The sequence below is a fragment of the Taudactylus pleione genome, unplaced genomic scaffold (genome assembly GCF_031769625.1).
Source record: "Taudactylus pleione unplaced genomic scaffold, aTauple2 ptg000044l, whole genome shotgun sequence".
Lineage (NCBI taxonomy): Eukaryota > Metazoa > Chordata > Amphibia > Anura > Myobatrachidae > Taudactylus > Taudactylus pleione.
The window spans coordinates 9,173,680-9,200,070 of NW_028284446.1; the positions used below are offsets into that span (position 1 = coordinate 9,173,680).

Consider the following 26,391-nt stretch of genomic DNA (forward strand, 5'->3'; position numbering starts at 1 on the left):
GCACGATGCCATCTTATGAATGGCAGCAAGACTCCATTTTAGAAAAGAAAGCTTACACAAGCGCCATTTTGTCAAAAATACATAGTACACAATCCACAGTGCAAAATTGATAAAAGTAGCAATTTTGCTACTCACAACGCAAAGTTGCTAAAAAGTAGCACGAACAGCTTTTTAACAATCTTCCCCTAACACCTACCGACAGTGTTTAGCAGACATAAAATAACTTTGCAACACATTAAAATCACCACAAACTTATATTTGAGCAGTAGCAAAGTAGTGGTGTTTTCCCCTGCATTCACATTAACACATACGTGATGTAGCTAAAAGTAGCAAATTAGGGGTGTTTTCCCTGCACTTCATGTTAAACATAGGACAACGCAAAATAGCTATTTAGACGCACAGCCAGCTTTTTAGTGACCTTTCCCAAACCCATACTGGCATGCTCACACACATACACAGAAGCCTTTCCAACTTAGTGCTGGTCGCTAAGTGCCCCACAGACCCTCAAACACACAACACAATTTAGTGTCATTTCTCCCCGCATACACATTTAAAAGCAATGGTCCCGCAGCGCGAAAGGAATGATTATTACTTGGTTTAATCGCAATGTCAGCATATAAAGAAATTAATGTTTTCTGTAACTATGCCTTAGTAAATGACAATTGGACCGTGTTTGGTGCCGTACTGATCTACTCTGTTCCCACAGCGTTCTGGTGGCATCGGTGAGAAGATCAGAACATGCGGCTATGAAATATGAATGTTAGAGAGAATAACTTCTTGAAATGTTGTATGCCATAGTTAGATTAGATTTATTATGCAGCGGGAAGGTGAACACAATCAGGCTGTTAGAGGCTGGGTTGAGTCTTTGCACTGACCTATGAATTGTACCGTAACGGAAGAAGCAAGAAGAGGAACCAGTGAGAACCTGCCAACTTATTCTATTGTATTGCTTATCCCAGTATGGGTATATATGTGAGTGCTCTGAAACGAGATGACAGTCTGCGGTGTTCCTGTTATGCTGTTCGATGAAGGTCTCATTATTGATGCCGGTATCTGGTCCCAGAGCACACGCGTATGTATTGACTGTACCTTATGACCTAATATTTGTACAATTTATTTTGCGCTCATTGTTAGATCATAGCGTGGTAACATCTGTACTTTTACCTGAATAATAATCTTTAGCGCGTTGGACCGCTATTCAACTGTCTTAGAGTTTTATTAATGGTATAATTAAACACAGCGCTAATTAGCGACATCTTGTGGTTTTAGAAGGTATAGGCAGGTTTTGTCTTAGAGGTTCTAGGCAGGTGAATCTTAGAGGTTTATAGGCAGGAATGTACTAAAGGTTTATTTACGATTCAACACAAGCAATATGAATAATGGCTTTATGCTAGCCTGTTTGTCCATTGAATATGACATCAAATTATATGGTACCTGTAACTCCTTTTATTTTATTTTCGTTGTTTTGTTTTTTCACTTTTTTTTCTTGATTTTTTAATTTTTTTGTTTGTTTGATTTTGTTGTTTTGTTGTATGAAAATCAATAAAAAATGTTTAATGAAAAAAAAAAAGTCCATAAACATGTGAAGACCACCTCCCAAAACGTCTCCCCTGCCTCTCACCATAGTACCTGTGTCATGTACTTGTAACAAGTGACTCTTCCTTCCTGCAGTCCACGTTTGTCTGCCTGCATTTCTTCCATCTCCGGCACAGCAGCCAGGAGCCAAAAGAGGCAGGTCTGACTCCCTGAGTTGTGAGCAGCAGAGAGAGCCGGCTCAGGGTGCATTGACAGTGATATCAACGGCACTGCGCTCCGCTGTGAAATCCTGACCTGAACAGCGCTGCTGGAGGAATCCCAACTAGCTGCATCAGGCTGGGCTCTCTCAGGCCCGGGCAGCACAGCTGTCAGACGCCCGGCTGTGGGCCCCTTCATCACTGCGGGCCCCGGTACATTGCATCGCCCCTGACTTTAGCTACCAGGGCCAAGCTTTTCAAAGCTTGGTATATTCTGTGTTGTATGTGCTTTTGCAATTGAAAACGGGGGACCACAGAAGATTTCTTCAATATCCCCCCCATACATACATATGAGTGGGACTTAATATTTGCGGGTAGCCCTCATGATATCCAGCACATATTATTTGATAAATATGCCCCTAAAAGTGTCAGAAACCTTATATACTTCCCCTGGCAGGTGCTTTTCAATAACCATTGCAAGTATTTGCTTTGAATTTCCTTTGATCTTCTTTATTGTGTTCTTGTTTGGCACTGTGCTAACCAACTGTGGAACCTCTCCCAGACAGGTGTATTTATTCAATTGTACAATGGTGGACGATGACCAGTTTATGAGAAATTAATTAAGGAAAAACTTTAGAGTTAAACATTTTTTTTTAGGTTTCATTGCATGACATTTTGATTTGATCAGTGGTAAACATTCCTTAATAAATTAATTTATTACATGGGCTGCTTTGATGAATCACATTTGCTTTGGCATCATGTGGATGGCCGGGTATGTGTGCATCATTCATCTGGGGAAGAGATGGCACCAGGATGCACTATGGAAAGAAGGCAAACCGGCGAAGGTAGTGTGATGCTTTGGGCAATATTTTGCTGGGAAACCTGGCATTCATATGGATGTTACTTTGACACGTACCAAGTACGCCCCTTCATGGCAATAGTATTCTCTGATAACAGTGGTCTCATTCAGCCTGATAATGGTCCCTGACACACTGCAACAATTGTTCAGGAATGCTTTGAGGATCATGACAAAGAGTTTAAGGTGTTGACTTGGCCTCCAAATTCCCCAGATCTCAATCCAATCGAGCATCTATGAGATGTGCTGGAAATAGTGCGAGTCATAAAGGCCCCACTTCGCAATTTGCAGGTCTTCAAGGATCTGCTGCTAATGTTTTGGTGCCAGAAACCTCAGGACCTCTTCAGAGGTCTTGTGGCATCCATACCTCAATGGGTCAGAGCTGTTCTGGCAGCACAAGGGGGACCTACACAATATTAGACAGGTGGTTTGAATGTTATGGCTGATTTGTGTAGGTGTTTTTTAAGCACACCAAACATTCATAGAAAATGGCACCTTCAAGAAACTTGCATTGTTTTACATGCATATGTTCTGTCAGACATATCTCAAGATACATCCAGCAGTAAAACATATAATGCCTGTTTCAAAGTTGTGTATAAATTTATTTTGTGGACAGGTCATGCAATTTTCGCACTGCACTTTTCTCAAATGGGGATCTACAGATGGCCATGACTTGATATAAAAAAATCCACATTGCTGCTGAATTAACTACTATGAGCTGAAGAGGTCAATATACAATCAGCCAATCAGAACCAATTAAAGACTTTAGTAAACTTCATCATTGTGTATGTTTGCATCAACACTCTAGCACCTGGAAGAGATGGTTGATGCTAGATCCAAGTGGGCTGAAGGAAATCTGATGTCAGAGAAATAGCTATACAAAGTCTCATTGAGACATCTCTACTGTTCATTGCTCTTTTTGTCATTCTGCAAACACAGTACAGCAGATTATTTAATACTTTATACTAGAGATGAGCGGTTCGGATTCTGTGGAATCCGAACCGCTCCGAACATTGGGGATCCGAGTCCACCCGAACCCTGTTCGGGTGTTCACCGCCTGACTCGGATCCCCGTTCGGGGCCGAACGGCGGCCGCCTGATGTCGGATTCTCACTAGAGAATCCGACATCAGGTCTCCTCGCGTGTAGGGCAGAGCGCAGTGATAGCGCTCTGCCCTACACAGACACAGACACACAGCCGCCAGCGGCAGCTGTGTGTTTGTTACAGCAGCCAATGAGAGTCACACAGACTCTCATTGGCTGCTGCACGGAGGGAGCCGGCTGGAGCTCACACATGAGCTCCGTCTTCCGGCTCCCTCCTCAGCGTGTGACAGAGCGGACGGCGCGGGAGCGGGGAATCAGGTGAGTTTTATTTTATTTATTTTTTTACTTGTCAAAGGTCCGGGGGCACTACTGGGGGGGTCTGCTACTGGGGGGGGCTATACTACTGGGGGGGCCATACTACAGAGGGGCCTGCTACTGGGGGGGCTATACTACTGGGGGGGGGTCTGCACTACTGGGGGGGGTCTGCTACTGGGGGGGGCAATACTACTGGGGGGGCCATACTACAGAGGGGCCTGCTACTGGGGGGGGGGTCTGCTACTGGGGGGGCCATACTACTGGGGGGGATCTGCACTATTGGGGGGCCATACTACTGGGGGGGCTTACTACTACTGGGGGGGGCTGCTACTGGGGCAGCCTACTACAGGGGGCCCATACTACAGGGGGGGCCCATACTACAGGGGGGGCTACTACTGGGGCAGCCTACTACTGGGGGGGCCTGCTACTGGGGCAGCCTACTACTGGGGGAGCCATACTACTGGGGGGGCATACTACTGGGTGGCATGCTAATGGGGGGCATACTACTGGGGGGGCCCATACTACAGGGGGGGCTACTACTGGGGCAGCCTACTACTGGGGGGGCCTGCTACTGGGGCAGCCTACTACTGGGGGAGCCATACTACTGGGGGGCATACTACTGGGTGGCATGCTAATGGGGGGCATACTACTGGGGGGGCCTGCTAATGGGGGGCATACTACTGGGGGGGGCCTGCTAATGGGGGGCATGCTACTGGGGCAGCCTACTACAGGGGGGCCATACTACAGGGGGGGCCCATACTACAGGGGGGGCTACTACTGGGGCAGCCTACTACTGGGGGGGCCTGCTACTGGGGCAGCCTACTACTGGGGGAGCCATACTACTGGGGGGGCATACTACTGGGTGGCATGCTAATGGGGGGCATACTACTGGGGGGGCCTGCTAATGGGGGGCATACTACTGGGGGGGCCTGCTAATGGGGGGCATACTACTGGGGGGCATTCTACTGGGGGCACTGCATAGTGGACCCTACTACTAAGGGGACTGCATAGGGGGCACCACTGCTGGGGGACATTGTGTAAGGGACACCGCTACTGTGGGCATTGTGTAAAAGGGTCACTACTGTGGGCATTGTGTAAAAGGGGCACTACTGTGTGTCGTAACATAAATAAGAGACACTACTTTATGGTGTAATGTGAATCAGGCCCTATGTGCGGTGTAATGCTAATAAGATTGTGCACTGTGACTCCTAGGGCCGTAGCCCACTATGTAAACAAGTACTGTGACTCTGCTGGCCGTACCCCACTGGGTGGGTGCACTACTTTTCATTTCTGCCACTGCTGTGTGGCAATGTGTCATAGATGTGCTTTATACTGTGGTGTCTGTGTCGTTGTGCCGCTGCTTTGTCGCTTAGTAACCAGTCAGCTCACTGCAACCTTTGGCCAATAATGTTGAAAACAATATTATAAGCTGTGATATGGTCTAAATTGACTGGAAATTAATGTTATTGAGGTTAATAATACTCTAGGAAGAAAAAAAAAGACCAATTTATGTGATTTTAGCTTTTTTTGTCAATTTTTGTAAAAAAATCCAAATCCAAATCCAAAGCCAGTCACCGCAGTTTGGCAAATCCAAATCCAAAGCCGGACGACGAATTAGAACCAAATCCAAATCCGGCAAAAATGGTCCGGCGCACATCCCTACTTTATACAGTTTATACCTAATTTCAGTTAATCAGTGGAACAACAATATAATTAGCCAGAGGTAAGCAATGGCTCTACGCAGTGCCAGATTAATGTGAATTTGGGCCTGGAGCTGTAATTTATACAGGTCCTATTGTGTGGCACCGCAGGGGGTGTGACCAGCACCACAGGGTGTGATTAGTGATGTGAGGTGTGTGCAGAGGTGTAGCATGTGGCCAGGGTGCCTGGAGCACGTGTGTGCTAATCCCCCCCATGTATGTATGTATGTAAGATAGGTATGTATGGAATGCCTTATGAAACATAAATGATCACATTGTGTATAAATAAGTCCATGTATGGGGTATGAGAGGAGGCCCCATGCTTGTTCTGTGTTATTGTAAAGAAAAATCATTTTTTAATTTAAAATAAATTCTCTTAATGCATCTCCTACTGTACATTGGGCGTCCTTTAATATTGTCATATATGGAAGATTAGGATATTGGGCATACACTATACTAGGCCTCAGAAATCATCCATCTAGTATCAGTAATAATGCCCTCCTCTCCTCATGCCTTCTGGAAGTGAGGGAGATAAATAGGGAGATAGGGAATAAGCCACCAGTAACTTTCAACTAAAATTTAGGACATGGATGCAACAAATATTCATAGTTCTTTTGGCCATAATAAATCACATCCAATAATATAGTGAGCCCAATACAGACTGGTGGCTACATCCCATGTAATAGGTAACATTATGACATCACAGGCTGTGAGATGAGTCCATGATGAGGACCTGTGGCCTCACTCTCAGGTTAGTGAGGGATAGTGAGTGCGACACAGTGATATGAAAATGCTCGTATTTTTTTGCTTCATTTGCCTATTCGGCATATTATCAAAAGGTAAGTAACAATCAATTTTTATGAATTTATTTTAGTAAAGGGGGGCTCTTTGCTTTCTATTTATGTAATTGTTAAAGTGGTGAAAACAAACTTTATAAAATTAGTGGGAGATTTAATAAAGCTTGGCGAGAGATAAAATTGGCGATAAATAGCACCAACCAATCAGCTCCTAACTGTCACTTTACAGTCATAAATTTCACTGTGTATGATAAATGGTGCTCCAGCCAATCAGCTCCCAACTGTCAACTGTTAGAAAAATGACAATTGGAAGCTGATTGGCTAGAGCACCATTTATCATACACAGTGAAATTTATCACTCGTTTTGGTGATAGAGGAGCCTGTTCATCAATACTAAATTAAAGTTTTTAAGGACATTTTCCTTAAATAATGTTATTTTAGTATTCATGAAGTATCTTGACGCAGGAGATATCACTAATATCTCCTGGTTAAGTTCCCCTGCATTTATTTCCACACTCCCCGTACATTAGTATGGGGATATGGATATTATGGTATTCATCAAATTCCGAAAATTATGTATTTTCGGAATTTGATGGAGGTACTATCCGCCACTGTGAAACTTACCTGCTTACAGCTGGACAGGTCCCCCGACGTCTCCCTCCGGCGCTCTGGTGCGTCCTCTGGCTCCGGAGGCTGGTCGGACACTCGTTCTCCCAGCAGAACACAATAAAGATTCGAAAAAAAAAAATTTTCTTTCTAATCTGTACTGTGGTCTGCTGGGAGACCACATGACAGACCAGCAGGACGGAGCTGGAGGCTGCTGCGCGGACAGGTAAGTGCGGGATGGGGGGGAGGTGAGCGGAGAGGGGGGTTGGGGGGTACACAAAATTACCGCAGCTCCAAGTAGTGCTGCGCATGTGCTGGGTTTACAAATGTAACCGTGCATGCGCAGCACGGATTCCAGCTGCCGTAATGCAGTGTAGTGAGGGAAAACTATCTATTTCCCGAAAAGCTGTCATTGCAGAAATGACAGCTTTTCGGAATAGATAGTTATGGAGAGAGGAATGATGAATTCCTCCTGTAATTAGGTAGAACTCCATGCGAGTTCTACCTAATTATCTCCATCAAATTTTATGTATTAATGAATAGGCCCCTAAATTCGTTAATAAATGGGGGCCATAGCCTGTAAAGTGACAGTTATGAGCTGATTGGTTGGTGCTATTTATCTCCAATTTTATCACTCCAAGCTTTATTAAATCTCTCCCTAAGTTTATAAAGTTTGATTTAGTAAAAAAAAAAAAAAAACTATTTAAGATATGTATTATACATAATGTTGATTATGGGTCTTAACTCAGTCTGAAAGCCAATTTGACATTGTTGTTGTCTCAGAACTTGACTGGAGACTGTGGGGGTGATTCAGCATAGGATGGCATTGCAAAGCTGCATGCAAGCAGCTTTGCAATTCCAGCCTTGTAGTTATGTTACTGCAGCAGGAGGCACCACGTCTCCTGCATACATTAATGTTCCGACCTGCGTCCATGGATGCAGCATCCAATCATCAGCGTATATTACACCCTGTCCAGCTGAGTGACCATGGGGTCACACAGCCTGGCTATCACAGATGAGGAAAAGAGGCCAGGATATCTCTGTAAGCCGACGAAGATCCTGGCCTCTTCCCTCACCCCCAACGGCGACGACGCACCTCCATTTTGGGAAACAGAGGTCTTTGCAGCCCCCCACCCTGCCCCCAAATGGCAGCAGGCTGTCAATCACTGACAGTCTGCTGCCGCTCTGTGTGCGAACACTCAGGGCCCGTACTGCATATGCGCAGTAGGTGCTTGTGCAGATTAGATTTCGGAATCTGCGGAGGCACCTGACCCGTTCTGTGCATGTGTTGAATGGGTCTGTGGTCCCGCACGCAGACTGGCAGCAGACTGTTATTGATTGACAGTCTTCCACCATTTGTGGATGGGGAGGGGGTGGCGATGGCCTCCGTTTCCGTAACGGAGACGTGTTGCTGCTGTTAGGGGGGAGGGAAGAGACCAGGATCTCTGTCGGCTGATGGAGATTTTCCTGCCTCTTCCTCTCATCTGCGGTGGCCAGTTTGCGTGACCCCACGGGTCACCTTAGCCGGCCGATGGTCCGCAGATTATCCAATGCTGTGTTGGACAGCGCAGCTCGGATAAGTAATACACAGGAGGTGTGATGCCCCTGCTGCATTATCATACCTGCAAGGATCACAATTGCAAAGCTGCCTGCGTGCATACACATATATCTATAGCCTGCGTGCAGCTTAGCAATTGTAACTCTTGGTGAATCAGGCCCATAGACCCCCATGTCCCTGTGTCTCTGTTATTTGTATGCTTTATTTTAACAATTTCCTTTATTAAATAATGTAACTGAATGGCCAAATATGGGTTTCAGATAATGTTCAATTCAATATATTTTATTATCTGCAGACACAACCCCGGATATTCCGGTGTATATGAAAATACATGGTGAGTTTTTATTTCTCAAATACATTTTTCCAATCTCTATAAAGAAAAAAAATTGATTGCTGATTAAAATGATGTCATCACGTTGGCTGGTAGTGACAGCTGGTCTGACCCCTCCCACCAGTGTCAGTGATGTTATAGGAAAGAGGCAGAGGGTGGTGATAGAGAGAGAGACAGTATAGGGAGGGGGAAGAGGTGGGGAGAAAGTGTTGGGGTGGGGAAGAGAGAGAGAGGAAGGGGGGGAAGAGAACATTTTTTAATAAAAGTCAGACTACACTAGGCATTACAGCTATTTTGTTATACATAGCACTAAAACAGTTTCCAATTATGTCTCACAACTTGTTCCAGGAAAATTGGCACATGAACTTCATTTATCCCACAATTCTTATTTTATGTGTTATTGTGGTGGGCAGCTCTATGATTGGCACAGTGGTAGGCATTGCTGTTGTGGCAGGTATGTAGATATCTGCTGCAGTTCCTCCTTCATACATACAGGTGATACTTAATACGCATTTGTGTATATCCCCCGAAAACTGGGATTTTCCGCAACTGTTTTTGATAAATAGGCCCCACTGTGTGGTAGATGTTTTGTATGTTTGGGATTTGGTAGGGGTCTAGTCAGAAATCTAGTTCACTAGCCTGATGCTGGACAATTCATGGCTTGATAGTGTTTGTAATCATTTATTTTTCTTTACAGAGAAGTATACCAGCCCGGAGGCATGTGAGGCCTACCTTATGCAGGAGATGGGAGAGAATGGTAAGTCTATATTTGTTAGAGATGATTTTCATATAAATAACACAGAGAGTCCCTGGCTTGCATGGCAAAGACTTGTGCATGTAGATCATTTGAGTTATGTGGGTGTTATTTTCTTATGTCGCTATACATTTATGGCATTGTACACAGGATTGTGCATTGTGTGCAATGTATCACTGGGTCCTGGGTACACAGCTTTAGAGTGGAGTAACTCTAGTGTATAGTGACAGCTAGAGGATACTAAGGGAAGGGGTCCTCTCTTCTCCACTAGCCGGACCGCCTCTCCTTAGTTATGGCCCACGACCAGCTGCGGCATAGTGTAATGAGTCAGTGTGACACATTTTCTTAGTAAGCTCTCTGATAATGCCACCAGCTGTGGGCCCTTTCATTGCTACGGCTACGGGCCCTGGTGCAGGGCATCGGCTACACCACCGGTAGGTCTGACCCTGCATGGAGGTGACTGAGAGCTTCATAGCTCTCTGATGTATGGATAATACAATGTCCTATGTATCCCTGTCTTTCTGTTATCCCCACACCCTGAGAGACATAAAAACTTATTCTGGTGTAATACTAATGTCATTTTCCTCATTAATAAGAACATATGTATATATTTCTGTTTCATTTTAAAGGACCTGGTATATTTCAACACATAAAAAAGCACATGAAGACCTTGTGGCTCCTGGTAATTTAATTGTTCTATGTATTGTCCAATTGTACTGAGAGAAAAGCCTCAATTATTGGTCTTAGTGGCATAAACTACTGTATTTCTCTGTTATAGTTAGTGAGGGGATGCAGTTTATAGACCGGCAGACTGAATGCCGCTGGTCTATATCCCGAAAGGGGAATCCCGACGGGGGACTTAAGATAGGCGTCAAAATACGGGGCGTCCTTAGCATTAGCCGCAGGGAGGGAAGGGTTGGGTTTAGTGAGTGTAGCGGGGTTAGGGTTATGTTTTTTGGGGGAGATTAGGGTTAGGCGCCCTTAGGGGAGAGATTTGGGTTAGTCACCCCTGGCAGTAGGTTAGGTTTAGGGTAGGGAAAGGGGGTTAGGATTAGGCAAACCCAGAGAGGACTTAGGGTCAGTCATTCCTAAGGAAGGGTTAGGGTTAGGGGGGGAAGAGGGGAGGGTTAGTGAAAGTGCCAGCACACTGTATAGTTAGTAAGATTGCCAGCATACAGTATAGTTAGTGAGAGTGCCGGCACACTGTATAGTTAGTGAGAGTGCCGGCACGCTGTATAGTTAGTGAGAGTGCTGGCACGCTGTATAGTTAGAGAGATTGCTGGCACACAGTATAGTTAGTGAGATTGCTGGCACACAGTATAGTTAGTGAGATTGCCGGCACACAGTATAGTTAGTGAGAGTGCCGGCACACTGTATAGTTAGTGAGAGTGCCGGCATGCTGTATAGTCAGTGAGAGTGCTGGCATGCTGTATAGTTGGGCTGTGCCATCTTTGGGAACCCCTACAGAGTGCCGGCACACCGTATAGTTAGTGAGAGTGCCGGCACACCGTATAGTTAGTGAGAGTGCCGGCATGCTGTATAGTCAGTGAGAGTGCTGGCACGCTGTATAGCTAGTAAGAGTGCCGGCATGCTGTATAGTTAGTGAGATTGCCAGCATACAGTATAGTTAGTGAGAGTGCCGGCACACTGTATAGTTAGTGAGAGTGCCGGCACACTGTATAGTTAGTGAAATTGCCAGCATACAGTATAGTTAGTGAGAGTGCCGGCACACTGTGTAGTTAGTGAGAGTGCCGACATGCTGTATAGTCAGTGAGAGTGCTGGCACGCTGTATAGCTAGTGAGAGTGCCGGCATGCTGTATAGTCAGTGAGAGTGCTGGCACGCTGTATAGTTAGTGAGATTGCTGGCACACAGTATAGTTAGTGAAATTGCTGGCACACAGTATAGTTAGTGAGATTGCTGGCACACAGTATAGTTAGTGAGATTGCCGGCACACCGTATAGTTAGTGAGAGTGCCGGCACACCGTATAGTTAGTGAGAGTGCCAGCATACAGTATAGTTAGTGAGAGTGCCGGCACACTGTATAGTTAGTGAGATTGCCAGCATACAGTATAGTTAGTGAGAGTGCCAGCATACAGTATGGTAATGCGATTGCTGGCACACAGTATAGTTAGTGAGATTGCCGGCACGCTGTATAGTTAGTGAGATTGCTGGCATACAGTATAGTTAGTGAGAGTGCCGGCACACTGTATAGTTAGTGAGAGTGCCGGCACACTGTATAGTTAGTGAGATTGCCAGCATACAGTATAGTTAGTGAGAGTGCCGGCATGCTGTATAGTTAGTGAGAGTGCCGGCACACTGTATAGTTAGTGAGAGTGCCGGCACACTGTATAGTTAGTGAGATTGCCAGCATACAGTATAGTTAGTGAGATTGCCGGCATACAGTATAGTTAGTGAGAGTGCCGGCACACTGTATAGTTAGTGAGAGTGCCGGCACACTGTATAGTTAGAGAGATTGCCAGCATACAGTATAGTTAGTGAGAGTGCCGGCACACTGTATAGTTAGTGAGAGTGCTGGCAAGCTGTATAGTTAGTGAGATTGCCGGCACACAGTATAGTTAGTGAGATTGCCGGCACACAGTATAGTTAGTGAGAGTGCCGGCACACTGTATAGTTAGTGAGAGTGCCGGCACACAGTATAGTTAGTGAGATTGCCGGCATGCTGTATAGTCAGTGAGATTGCCGGCACACAGTATAGTTAGTGAGATTGCCGGCACACAGTATAGTTAGTGAGAGTGCCGGCACACTGTATAGTTAGTGAGAGTGCCGGCACACAGTATAGTTAGTGAGATTGCCGGCACGCAGTATAGTTAGTGAGATTGCCGGCACACAGTATAGTTAGTGAGATTGCCGGCACACAGTATAGTTAGTGAGATTGCCGGCACACAGTATAGTTAGTGAGAGTGCCGGCACACAGTATAGTTAGTGAGAGTGCCGGCACACTGTATAGTTAGTGAGAGTGCCGGCACGCTGTATAGTTAGTGAGAGTGCCGGCATGCTGTATAGTCAATGAGAGTGCTGGCACGCAGTATAGTTAGTGAGAGTGCCGGCACCGGCACACTGTATAGTTAGAGTGCCGGCACACTGTATAGTTAGTGAGATTACCGGCACGCTGTATAGTTAGTGAGATTGCCAGCACACTATATAGTTAGTGAGATTACCGGCACGCTGTATAGTTAGTGAGAGTGCTGGCACGCTGTATAGTTAGAGAGATTGCTGGCACACAGTATAGTTAGTGAGATTGCTGGCACACAGTATAGTTAGTGAGATTGCCGGCACACAGTATAGTTAGTGAGAGTGCCGGCACACTGTATAGTTAGTGAGAGTGCCGGCATGCTGTATAGTCAGTGAGAGTGCTGGCATGCTGTATAGTTGGGCTGTGCCATCTTTGGGAACCCCTACAGAGTGCCGGCACACCGTATAGTTAGTGAGAGTGCCGGCACACCGTATAGTTAGTGAGAGTGCCGGCACACCGTATAGTTAGTGAGAGTGCCGGCATGCTGTATAGTCAGTGAGAGTGCTGGCACGCTGTATAGCTAGTGAGAGTGCCGGCATGCTGTATAGTTAGTGAGATTGCCAGCATACAGTATAGTTAGTGAGAGTGCCGGCACACTGTATAGTTAGTGAGAGTGCCGGCACACTGTATAGTTAGTGAAATTGCCAGCATACAGTATAGTTAGTGAGAGTGCCGGCACACTGTGTAGTTAGTGAGAGTGCCGACATGCTGTATAGTCAGTGAGAGTGCTGGCACGCTGTATAGCTAGTGAGAGTGCCGGCATGCTGTATAGTCAGTGAGAGTGCTGGCACGCTGTATAGTTAGTGAGATTGCTGGCACACAGTATAGTTAGTGAGATTGCTGGCACACAGTATAGTTAGTGAGATTGCTGGCACACCGTATAGTTAGTGAGATTGCCGGCACACCGTATAGTTAGTGAGAGTGCCGGCACACCGTATAGTTAGTGAGAGTGCCAGCATACAGTATAGTTAGTGAGAGTGCCGGCACACTGTATAGTTAGTGAGATTGCCAGCATACAGTATAGTTAGTGAGAGTGCCAGCATACAGTATGGTAATGCGATTGCTGGCACACAGTATAGTTAGTGAGATTGCCGGCACGCTGTATAGTTAGTGAGATTGCTGGCATACAGTATAGTTAGTGAGAGTGCCGGCACACTGTATAGTTAGTGAGAGTGCCGGCACACTGTATAGTTAGTGAGATTGCCAGCATACAGTATAGTTAGTGAGAGTGCCGGCATGCTGTATAGTTAGTGAGAGTGCCGGCACACTGTATAGTTAGTGAGAGTGCCGGCACACTGTATAGTTAGTGAGATTGCCAGCATACAGTATAGTTAGTGAGATTGCCGGCATACAGTATAGTTAGTGAGAGTGCCGGCACACTGTATAGTTAGTGAGAGTGCCGGCACACTGTATAGTTAGAGAGATTGCCGGCATACAGTATAGTTAGTGAGAGTGCCGGCACACTGTATAGTTAGTGAGAGTGCCGGCAAGCTGTATAGTTAGTGAGATTGCCGGCACACAGTATAGTTAGTGAGATTGCCGGCACACAGTATAGTTAGTGAGAGTGCCGGCACACTGTATAGTTAGTGAGAGTGCCGGCACACAGTATAGTTAGTGAGATTGCCGGCACGCTGTATAGTCAGTGAGATTGCCGGCACACAGTATAGTTAGTGAGATTGCCGGCACACAGTATAGTTAGTGAGAGTGCCGGCACACTGTATAGTTAGTGAGAGTGCCGGCACACAGTATAGTTAGTGAGATTGCCGGCACGCAGTATAGTTAGTGAGATTGCCGGCACACAGTATAGTTAGTGAGATTGCCGGCACACAGTATAGTTAGTGAGATTGCCGGCACACAGTATAGTTAGTGAGAGTGCCGGCACACAGTATAGTTAGTGAGAGTGCCGGCACACAGTATAGTTAGTGAGAGTGCCGGCACACTGTATAGTTAGTGAGAGTGCCAGCACGCTGTATAGTTAGTGAGAGTGCCGGCATGCTGTATAGTCAGTGAGAGTGCTGGCACGCAGTATAGTTAGTGAGAGTGCCGGCACCGGCACACTGTATAGTTAGAGTGCCGGCACACTGTATAGTTAGTGAGATTACCGGCACGCTGTATAGTTAGTGAGATTGCCAGCACACTATATAGTTAGTGAGATTACCGGCACGCTGTATAGTTAGTGAGAGTGCCGGCATGCTGTATAGTCAGTGAGAGTACTGGCAAGCTGTATAGTTAGTGAGATTGCCGACACACAGTATAGTTAGTGAGAGTGCCGGCACACTGTATAGTTAGTGAGAGTGCCAATATGCTGTATAGTCAGTGAGAGTGCTGGCACGCTGTATAGTTAGTGAGAGTGCCGGCATGCTGTATGGTCAGTGAGAGTGCTGGCACGCTGTATAGTTAGTGAGAGTGCCGGCATGCTGTATAGTTAGTAAGATTGCTGGCACGCAGTATAGTTAGTGAGAGTGCCGGCACACTGTATAGTTAGTGAGAGTGCCGGCACACTGTATGAGTAATGAGTTAGTGAGAGTGTCAGCATACAGTTTAGTTAGTGAGATTGGTGGCACGCTGTATAGTCAGTGAGAGTGCTGGCACGATGTATAGTTAGTGAGAGTGCCAGCATACAGTATGGGTAATGAGATTGCTGGCACAAAGTGCAGTTAGTGAGCATGCTGGCATGCTGTATAGTTAGTGAGAGTGCCGGCACGTTGTATAGTTAATGAGAGTGCCGGCACGTTGTATAGTTAATGAGAGTGCCGGCACGTTGTATAGTTAGTGAGAGTGCCGGCACGATGTATATTTAATGAGAGTGCCAGCATACAGTATGGGTAATGAGATTGCTGACACACAGTATAGTTAGTGAGAGTGCCGGCATGCTGTATAGTTAGTGTGAGTGCCGGCACACTGTATAGTTAGGGAGAGTGCCGGCACACTGTACAGTTAGTGAGAGTGCAAGCATACAGTATGGGTAATGAGATTGCTGGCACACAGTATAGTTAGTGAGAGTGCCGGCATGCTGTATGGGTAATGAGATTGCCAGCATACAGTATAGTTAGAGAGAGTGCCGGCACGCTGTATAGTTAGTGGGAGTGCCGGCACGCTGTAGTGAGAGTGCCGGCACGCTGTATAGTTAGTGAGAGTGCCGGCACGCTGTATGAGTAATGAGTTAGTGAGAGTGTCAGCATACAGTTTAGTTAGTGAGATTGGTGGCACGCTGTATAGTCAGTGAGAGTGCTGGCACGATGTATAGTTAGTGAGAGTGCCAGCATACAGTATGGGTAATGAGATTGCTGGCACAAAGTGCAGTTAGTGAGCATGCCGGCATGCTGTATAGTTAGTGAGAGTGCCGGCACGTTGTATAGTTAATGAGAGTGCCGGCACGTTGTATAGTTAATGAGAGTGCCGGCACGTTGTATAGTTAGTGAGAGTGCCGGCACGATGTATATTTAATGAGAGTGCCAGCATACAGTATGGGTAATGAGATTGCTGACACACAGTATAGTTAGTGAGAGTGCCGGCATGCTGTATAGTTAGTGTGAGTGCCGGCACACTGTATAGTTAGGGACAGTGCCGGCACACTGTACAGTTAGTGAGAGTGCAAGCATACAGTATGGGTAATGAGATTGCTGGCACACAGTATAGTTAGTGAGAGCGCCGGCATGCTGTATGGGTAATGAGATTGCCAGCATACAGTATAGTTAGTGAGAGTGCCGGCACACTGTATAGTTAGTGAGATTGCCAGCATACAGTATAGTTAGTGAGAGTGCCAGCACAATGTATAGTTAGTGAGATTGCCAGCATACAGTATAGTTAGAGAGAGTGCCGGCATGCTGTATAGTTAGTGAGAGTGCCGGCACGCTGTATAGTTAGTGAGAGTGCCGGCACGCTGTATAGTTAGTGAGAGTGCCGGCATGCTGTATAGTTAGTGAGAGTGCCGGCACGCTGTATAGTTAGTGAGAGTGCCAGCATACAGTATGGGTAATGAGATTGTTGGCACACAGTATAGTTAGTGAGAGTGCTGGCACGCTGTATAGTTAGTGAGAGTGCCAGCATACAGTATGGGTAATGAGATTGCTGGCACACAGTATAGTTAGTGAGATTGCCGGCATGCTGTATAGTTAGTGAGAGTGCCAGCATACAGTATGGGTAATGAGCTTGCTGGCACACAGTACAGTTAGTGAGATTGGCGGCACACTGTATAGTTAGTGAGAGTGCCGGCACGTTGTATAGTTAGTGAGAGTGCCAGCACGATGTATATTTAATGAGAGTCCCAGCATACAGTATGGGTAATGAGATTGCTGGCACACAGTATAGTTAGTGAGAGTGCCGGCACGCTGTATAGTTAGTGAGAGTGCCGGCACGCTGTATAGTTAGTGAGAGTGCCGGCACGCTGTATAGTTAGTGAGAGTGCCGGCACGCTGTATAGTTAGTAAGAGTGCCGGCACGCTGTATAGTTAGTGAGAGTGCCGGCACGCTGTATAGTTAGTGAGAGTGCCGGCACGCTGTATAGTTAGTGAGAGTGCCGGCATGCTGTATAGTTAGTGAGAGTGCCGGCACACAGTTTGGGTAATGAGATTGCCGGCACACAGTATAGTTAGTGAGAGTGCCGGCACGCTGTATAGTTAGTGAGAGTGCCGGCACACTGTATAGTTAGTGAGAGTGCCGGCACGCTGTATAGTTAGTGAGAGTGCCGGCACGCTGTATAGTTAGTGAGAGTGCCAGCATACAGTTTGGGTAATGAGATTGCAGGCACACAGTATAGTTAGTGAGAGTGCCGGCACACAGTATAGTTAGTGAGAGTGCCAGCATACAGTATGGGTAATGAGATTGCTAGCATACAGTATGGGTAATGAGATTGCTAGCATACAGTATAGTTAGTGAGAGTGCCGGCATGCTGTATAGTTAGTGAGAGTGCCGGCACGCTGTATAGTTAGTGAGAGTGCAAGCACGCTGTATAGTTAGTGAGAGTGCCGGCATGCTATATAGTTAGTGGGAGTGCCGGCACGCTGTAGTGAGAGTGCCGGCACGCTGTATAGTTAGTGAGAGTGCCGGCACGCTGTATAGTTAGTGAGAGTGCCGGCATGCTGTATAGTTAGTGAGAGTGCCGGCACGCTGTATAGTTAGTGAGAGTGCCAGCATACAGTATGGGTAATGAGATTGTTGGCACACAGTATAGTTAGTGAGAGTGCTGGCACGCTGTATAGTTAGTGAGAGTGCCAGCATACAGTATGGGTAATGAGATTGCTGGCACACAGTATAGTTAGTGAGATTGCCGGCATGCTGTATAGTTAGTGAGAGTGCCAGCATACAGTATGGGTAATGAGCTTGCTGGCACACAGTACAGTTAGTGAGATTGGCGGCACACTGTATAGTTAGTGAGAGTGCCGGCACGTTGTATAGTTAGTGAGAGTGCCAGCACGATGTATATTTAATGAGAGTCCCAGCATACAGTATGGGTAATGAGATTGCTGGCACACAGTATAGTTAGTGAGAGTGCCGGCACGCTGTATAGTTAGTGAGAGTGCCGGCACGCTGTATAGTTAGTGAGATTGCCAGCATACAGTATAGTTAGTGAGAGTGCCAGCATACAGTATGGTAATGCGATTGCTGGCACACAGTATAGTTAGTGAGATTGCCGGCACGCTGTATAGTTAGTGAGATTGCTGGCATACAGTATAGTTAGTGAGAGTGCCGGCACACTGTATAGTTAGTGAGAGTGCCGGCACACTGTATAGTTAGTGAGATTGCCAGCATACAGTATAGTTAGTGAGAGTGCCGGCATGCTGTATAGTTAGTGAGAGTGCCGGCACACTGTATAGTTAGTGAGAGTGCCGGCACACTGTATAGTTAGTGAGATTGCCAGCATACAGTATAGTTAGTGAGATTGCCGGCATACAGTATAGTTAGTGAGAGTGCCGGCACACTGTATAGTTAGTGAGAGTGCCGGCACACTGTATAGTTAGAGAGATTGCCGGCATACAGTATAGTTAGTGAGAGTGCCGGCACACTGTATAGTTAGTGAGAGTGCCGGCAAGCTGTATAGTTAGTGAGATTGCCGGCACACAGTATAGTTAGTGAGATTGCCGGCACACAGTATAGTTAGTGAGAGTGCCGGCACACTGTATAGTTAGTGAGAGTGCCGGCACACAGTATAGTTAGTGAGATTGCCGGCACGCTGTATAGTCAGTGAGATTGCCGGCACACAGTATAGTTAGTGAGATTGCCGGCACACAGTATAGTTAGTGAGAGTGCCGGCACACTGTATAGTTAGTGAGAGTGCCGGCACACAGTATAGTTAGTGAGATTGCCGGCACGCAGTATAGTTAGTGAGATTGCCGGCACACAGTATAGTTAGTGAGATTGCCGGCACACAGTATAGTTAGTGAGATTGCCGGCACACAGTATAGTTAGTGAGAGTGCCGGCACACAGTATAGTTAGTGAGAGTGCCGGCACACAGTATAGTTAGTGAGAGTGCCGGCACACTGTATAGTTAGTGAGAGTGCCAGCACGCTGTATAGTTAGTGAGAGTGCCGGCATGCTGTATAGTCAGTGAGAGTGCTGGCACGCAGTATAGTTAGTGAGAGTGCCGGCACCGGCACACTGTATAGTTAGAGTGCCGGCACACTGTATAGTTAGTGAGATTACCGGCACGCTGTATAGTTAGTGAGATTGCCAGCACACTATATAGTTAGTGAGATTACCGGCACGCTGTATAGTTAGTGAGAGTGCCGGCATGCTGTATAGTCAGTGAGAGTACTGGCAAGCTGTATAGTTAGTGAGATTGCCGACACACAGTATAGTTAGTGAGAGTGCCGGCACACTGTATAGTTAGTGAGAGTGCCAATATGCTGTATAGTCAGTGAGAGTGCTGGCACGCTGTATAGTTAGTGAGAGTGCCGGCATGCTGTATGGTCAGTGAGAGTGCTGGCACGCTGTATAGTTAGTGAGAGTGCCGGCATGCTGTATAGTTAGTAAGATTGCTGGCACGCAGTATAGTTAGTGAGAGTGCCGGCACACTGTATAGTTAGTGAGAGTGCCGGCACACTGTATGAGTAATGAGTTAGTGAGAGTGTCAGCATACAGTTTAGTTAGTGAGATTGGTGGCACGCTGTATAGTCAGTGAGAGTGCTGGCACGATGTATAGTTAGTGAGAGTGCCAGCATACAGTATGGGTAATGAGATTGCTGGCACAAAGTGCAGTTAGTGAGCATGCCGGCATGCTGTATAGTTAGTGAGAGTGCCGGCACGTTGTATAGTTAATGAGAGTGCCGGCACGTTGTATAGTTAATGAGAGTGCCGGCACGTTGTATAGTTAGTGAGAGTGCCGGCACGATGTATATTTAATGAGAGTGCCAGCATACAGTATGGGTAATGAGATTGCTGACACACAGTATAGTTAGTGAGAGTGCCGGCATGCTGTATAGTTAGTGTGAGTGCCGGCACACTGTATAGTTAGGGAGAGTGCCGGCACACTGTACAGTTAGTGAGAGTGCAAGCATACAGTATGGGTAATGAGATTGCTGGCACACAGTATAGTTAGTGAGAGTGCCGGCATGCTGTATGGGTAATGAGATTGCCAGCATACAGTATAGTTAGAGAGAGTGCCGGCACGCTGTATAGTTAGTGGGAGTGCCGGCACGCTGTAGTGAGAGTGCCGGCACGCTGTATAGTTAGTGAGAGTGCCGGCACGCTGTATGAGTAATGAGTTAGTGAGAGTGTCAGCATACAGTTTAGTTAGTGAGATTGGTGGCACGCTGTATAGTCAGTGAGAGTGCTGGCACGATGTATAGTTAGTGAGAGTGCCAGCATACAGTATGGGTAATGAGATTGCTGGCACAAAGTGCAGTTAGTGAGCATGCCGGCATGCTGTATAGTTAGTGAGAGTGCCGGCACGTTGTATAGTTAATGAGAGTGCCGGCACGTTGTATAGTTAATGAGAGTGCCGGCACGTTGTATAGTTAGTGAGAGTGCCGGCACGATGTATATTTAATGAGAGTGCCAGCATACAGTATGGGTAATGAGATTGCTGACACACAGTATAGTTAGTGAGAGTGCCGGCATGCTGTATAGTTAGTGTGAGTGCCGGCACACTGTATAGTTAGGGAGAGTGCCGGCACACTGTACAGTTAGTGAGAGTGCAAGCATACAGTATGGGTAATGAGATTGCTGGCACACAGTATAGTTAGTGAGAGCGCCGGCATGCTGTATGGGTAATGAGATTGCCAGCATACAGTATAGTTAGTGAGAGTGCCGGCACACTGTATAGTTAGTGAGATTGCCAGCATACAGTATAGTTAGTGAGAGTGCCAGCACAATGTATAGTTAGTGAGATTGCCAGCATACAGTATAGTTAGAGAGAGTGCCGGCATGCTGTATAGTTAGTGGGAGTGCCGGCACGCTGTAGTGAGAGTGCCGGCACGCTGTATAGTTAGTGAGAGTGCCGGCACGCTGTATAGTTAGTGAGAGTGCCGGCATGCTGTATAGTTAGTGAGAGTGCCGGCACGCTGTATAGTTAGTGAGAGTGCCAGCATACAGTATGGGTAATGAGATTGTTGGCACACAGTATAGTTAGTGAGAGTGCTGGCACGCTGTATAGTTAGTGAGAGTGCCAGCATACAGTATGGGTAATGAGATTGCTGGCACACAGTATAGTTAGTGAGATTGCCGGCATGCTGTATAGTTAGTGAGAGTGCCAGCATACAGTATGGGTAATGAGCTTGCTGGCACACAGTACAGTTAGTGAGATTGGCGGCACACTGTATAGTTAGTGAGAGTGCCGGCACGTTGTATAGTTAGTGAGAGTGCCAGCACGATGTATATTTAATGAGAGTCCCAGCATACAGTATGGGTAATGAGATTGCTGGCACACAGTATAGTTAGTGAGAGTGCCGGCACGCTGTATAGTTAGTGAGAGTGCCGGCACGCTGTATAGTTAGTGAGAGTGCCGGCACGCTGTATAGTTAGTGAGAGTGCCGGCACGCTGTATAGTTAGTAAGAGTGCCGGCACGCTGTATAGTTAGTGAGAGTGCCGGCACGCTGTATAGTTAGTGAGAGTGCCGGCACGCTGTATAGTTAGTGAGAGTGCCGGCATGCTGTATAGTTAGTGAGAGTGCCGGCACACAGTTTGGGTAATGAGATTGCCGGCACACAGTATAGTTAGTGAGAGTGCCGGCACGCTGTATAGTTAGTGAGAGTGCCGGCACACTGTATAGTTAGTGAGAGTGCCGGCACGCTGTATAGTTAGTGAGAGTGCCGGCACGCTGTATAGTTAGTGAGAGTGCCAGCATACAGTTTGGGTAATGAGATTGCAGGCACACAGTATAGTTAGTGAGAGTGCCGGCACACAGTATAGTTAGTGAGAGTGCCAGCATACAGTATGGGTAATGAGATTGCTAGCATACAGTATGGGTAATGAGATTGCTAGCATACAGTATAGTTAGTGAGAGTGCCGGCATGCTGTATAGTTAGTGAGAGTGCCGGCACGCTGTATAGTTAGTGAGAGTGCAAGCACGCTGTATAGTTAGTGAGAGTGCCGGCATGCTATATAGTTAGTGGGAGTGCCGGCACGCTGTAGTGAGAGTGCCGGCACGCTGTATAGTTAGTGAGAGTGCCGGCACGCTGTATAGTTAGTGAGAGTGCCGGCATGCTGTTTAGTTAGTGAGAGTGCCGGCACGCTGTATAGTTAGTGAGAGTGCCAGCATACAGTATGGGTAATGAGATTGTTGGCACACAGTATAGTTAGTGAGAGTGCTGGCACGCTGTATAGTTAGTGAGAGTGCCAGCATACAGTATGGGTAATGAGATTGCTGGCACACAGTATAGTTAGTGAGATTGCCGGCATGCTGTATAGTTAGTGAGAGTGCCAGCATACAGTATGGGTAATGAGCTTGCTGGCACACAGTACAGTTAGTGAGATTGGCGGCACACTGTATAGTTAGTGAGAGTGCCGGCACGTTGTATAGTTAGTGAGAGTGCCAGCACGATGTATATTTAATGAGAGTCCCAGCATACAGTATGGGTAATAAGATTGCTGGCACACAGTATAGTTAGTGAGAGTGCCGGCACGCTGTATAGTTAGTGAGAGTGCCGGCACGCTGTATAGTTAGTGAGAGTGCCGGCACGCTGTATAGTTAGTGAGAGTGCCGGCACGCTGTATAGTTAGTAAGAGTGCCGGCACGCTGTATAGTTAGTGAGAGTGCCGGCACGCTGTATAGTTAGTGAGAGTGCCGGCACGCTGTATAGTTAGTGAGAGTGCCGGCATGCTGTATAGTTAGTGAGAGTGCCGGCACACAGTTTGGGTAATGAGATTGCCGGCACACAGTATAGTTAGTGAGAGTGCCGGCACGCTGTATAGTTAGTGAGAGTGCTGGCACACTGTATAGTTAGTGAGAGTGCCGGCACGCTGTATAGTTAGTGAGAGTGCCGGCACGCTGTATAGTTAGTGAGAGTGCCAGCATACAGTTTGGGTAATGAGATTGCAGGCACACAGTATAGTTAGTGAGAGTGCCGGCACACAGTATAGTTAGTGAGAGTGCCAGCATACAGTATGGGTAATGAGATTGCTAGCATACAGTATGGGTAATGAGATTGCTAGCATACAGTATAGTTAGTGAGAGTGCCGACATGCTGTATAGTTAGTGAGAGTGCCGGCACGCTGTATAGTTAGTGAGAGTGCAAGCACGCTGTATAGTTAGTGAGAGTGCCGGCATGCTATATAGTTAGTGAGAGTGCCGGCACGCTGTATAGTTAGTGGGAGTGCTAGCATACAGTATGGGTAATGAGATTGCTGGCACACAGTATAGTTAGTGAGAGTGCCGTCACGCTGTATAGTTAGTGGGAGTGCCGGCACGCTGTATAGTTAGTGAGAGTGCCAGCACGCTATATAGTTAGTGAGAGTGCCGGCACGCTGTATAGTTAGTGAGAGTGCCAGCATACAGTATGGGTAATGAGATTGCTGGCACACAGTATAGTTAGTGAGAGTGCCGGCACGCTGTATAGTTTGTGAGAGTGCCAGCATACAGTATGGGTAATGAGATTGCTGGCACACAGTATAGTTAGTGAGAGTGCCGTCACGCTGTATAGTTAGTGAGAGTGCCGGCACGCTGTATAGTTAGTGAGAGTGCCAGCATATAGTATGGGTAATGAGATTGCTGGCACACAGTATAGTTAGTGAGAGTGCCGGCACACTGTATAGTTAGTGAGAGTGCCAGCATACAGTATGGGTAATGAGATTGCTGGCACACAGTATAGTTAGTGAGAGTGCCGGCATGCTGTATAGTTAGTGAGATTACCGGCACACTGTATAGTCAGGGAAATTGCTGGCACATGATAGTGAAGAAGGAAAAGGGATACATACACAGATGAATTCCCCTTGTGAATCCTCCTCACTCTCTGGCTAAATGTAGTTTCCTTCTTATTCCTTCTCCTCTGCCAGGCATACAGCCCGGACGTCTCTTGTGTATTCTGGCAGTTATATCAGCCAGACCGGCAAGGTACCATCATGTGCTGTCTCCATATCCTCCACATCATCCTCACCCACTTGCTGTTCTTCTAGGTGCAGCTTTGCTTATGACATCAGGTCTGTATAACATACGATATGAACATTTCACTGTTAATGCCATGTGTGTTATACTTGATAATGGGAAGTGTATTTGTTTGATATCAATTTTAAGTTTTATGTCACATAAGTATTTTTTCAAACACATTTTATTGCATTCTAGGCCTGATTCAGAGTTGTGTGATAATGTCATTGCAGCTGCGATTCTGTACACAACTGTTGTGGGAAAATATGCAAATGGCGCAGACGCCCAGTAATGTATTGAGACCCCCCCTACGGCTTTGCAAATCCAAGCATCCACGACCACGTACGAAGAAGCAGATGTTTTGAATATTGGTCTTCTGAGTCACCCTCTGGTCGCGTAGAATGGGCGTGTTCACTAAGACACCAGAGACTTTTTTCTTCCATACGGGATTGCAGACACAGGTTGCGACACACCCACAAAACAGTTGCGACACGCCTGCATTTTTTGCCGACACTTCCCATTACCACACTTGCCTACTCTCCTGGGACTGCCGGGAGCCTCCTGAAAATCGCCAGCTCCCGTCACCCCGCAAGAGTAATTAAGCCCCCCAGAATGGGGACCTCCCCTCCCGCGCCCGCCGTGATAGTGGGTGGTCCGGGGGTGTGATGACGCAATTCGGGCTGAATCGCGTCATCGTAGCCCCGCCGCTTGCTTTATATAGCCGGTAATATCAGCATTATAAAGTGGGGGGCGGGGTCAGGATAACGCAATCGCTTCGGCAAGCCCCAGTTCTGCCACTTGAAACTGCCCCCACCCTCCCTGCTGCACCGATATGTCGGTAAGTATGCCGTTACCTCCACTAAAGTAGGAGTATCAACCAATCAGCTCCTAACTGTCACTTTACAGGCTGTATTTGAAAAATGACAATTAGAAGCTGATTGCTTGGTACTTTTTCCCTCTCTGTGGCTTAGTACATATGCCCTATTGCTTTAGATTAATCTATTGACATACAGAACAGCAGTTATTGGAGAAATAGCAGCGTCGCATGAGAAGTGGAGTGTGAAAAATTATTTTACTACAAGACATAACTTTTTTCGTGGACTTTGTGGACCTCCTTTAGGTGTAGCACTTATTGTTGCCATTTTTATTGTCTATGTGTTACCTCATTGTGGTAGGTGCGCATTCACAGTTTGGGGAAAATGGCCACTAAACCAGCACTTTATTGGGACTAATATGCTGCGCCATCCTTGCCCCACATGCAAGATGCCATATTGTTTAAAACACGACACTAAAAATTCAAAATAATCATGTATTATATTTCACAGAACATGCCGTGGAGTCGGGGGCCACTGCCGAGGGACCGCAGCATCTGTCCTGCAGAACACAAGTGACGCCTGATCAGGGCCGGTAACAGATCTTAGGGTACAATGAAAGCTCTGCCCCCCCCTATGCAGAGATAAAAACAAATCTGCGGGGTGGAATGAGGAAAAGAGGCGGGGACAAGTACTTACACAATAGACTGGGTTTTCTATTGCCAGTCCTACTCCCGAGTGCGGACACACTACGGGTCAGCCCTTAGCATTGGGGGCAGAAGCAGGAGTGCAGGACAACAACATCAAGATACCGCTCACCAAGAAGGGAACGCCCAGCAAGACACAAATGGAGGGTACAGGATGCCGCCCCTCCAGAGCAGACTACCCTGGCAGGAGTTGCACCACTTGTGGACTCACACCATTCCCTGCACTTCCAACAATGGGATACCATCATTCCCCCCAACAGTATAATAAGAAGCATTACAGTGATCAGTGACTTTTGCTGGCACAGTAACATGCAGCATAGTCCACAATAGGACATTTAGTATGATAGTACATTGCCTTCCGAATAAAACCTAACATACTTTTACCATCTATCGCTATATGCATCATTTATTCCGTCACTCACATTGCTTATAGTTATTAACCTATAAATACTGCATTGTGTTATCCACTTTATGTTTTACACTTATATGGTATATTCTACTCACAGGCATATTAAGAGAGGATGGGCCGACTGGGCCCCCTCCTCTCTCCCTGGTGGCCGGCGGCACTAGTCTGCACATGCACAGATCACCGGGGAAATGGACAAGGACGGTGCAGCATAGGGA

General features: G+C 46.8%; 1 long non-coding RNA gene across 1 annotated transcript in view; it reads left to right on the top strand.

The window, feature by feature from the left end:
• LOC148537796 (uncharacterized) overlaps positions 1-26,134 on the top strand; it is a 51,151-nt gene extending 25,017 nt beyond the window's left edge. The window contains exons 3-7 of the long non-coding RNA XR_015873326.1: positions 8,903-8,941; positions 9,636-9,695; positions 10,322-10,374; positions 24,161-24,304; positions 25,574-26,134. This is a non-coding gene — a long non-coding RNA (uncharacterized LOC148537796). The remainder of the gene's footprint in view (positions 1-8,902; positions 8,942-9,635; positions 9,696-10,321; positions 10,375-24,160; positions 24,305-25,573) is intronic.
• The last annotated feature ends 257 nt before the right edge of the window (positions 26,135-26,391 follow it).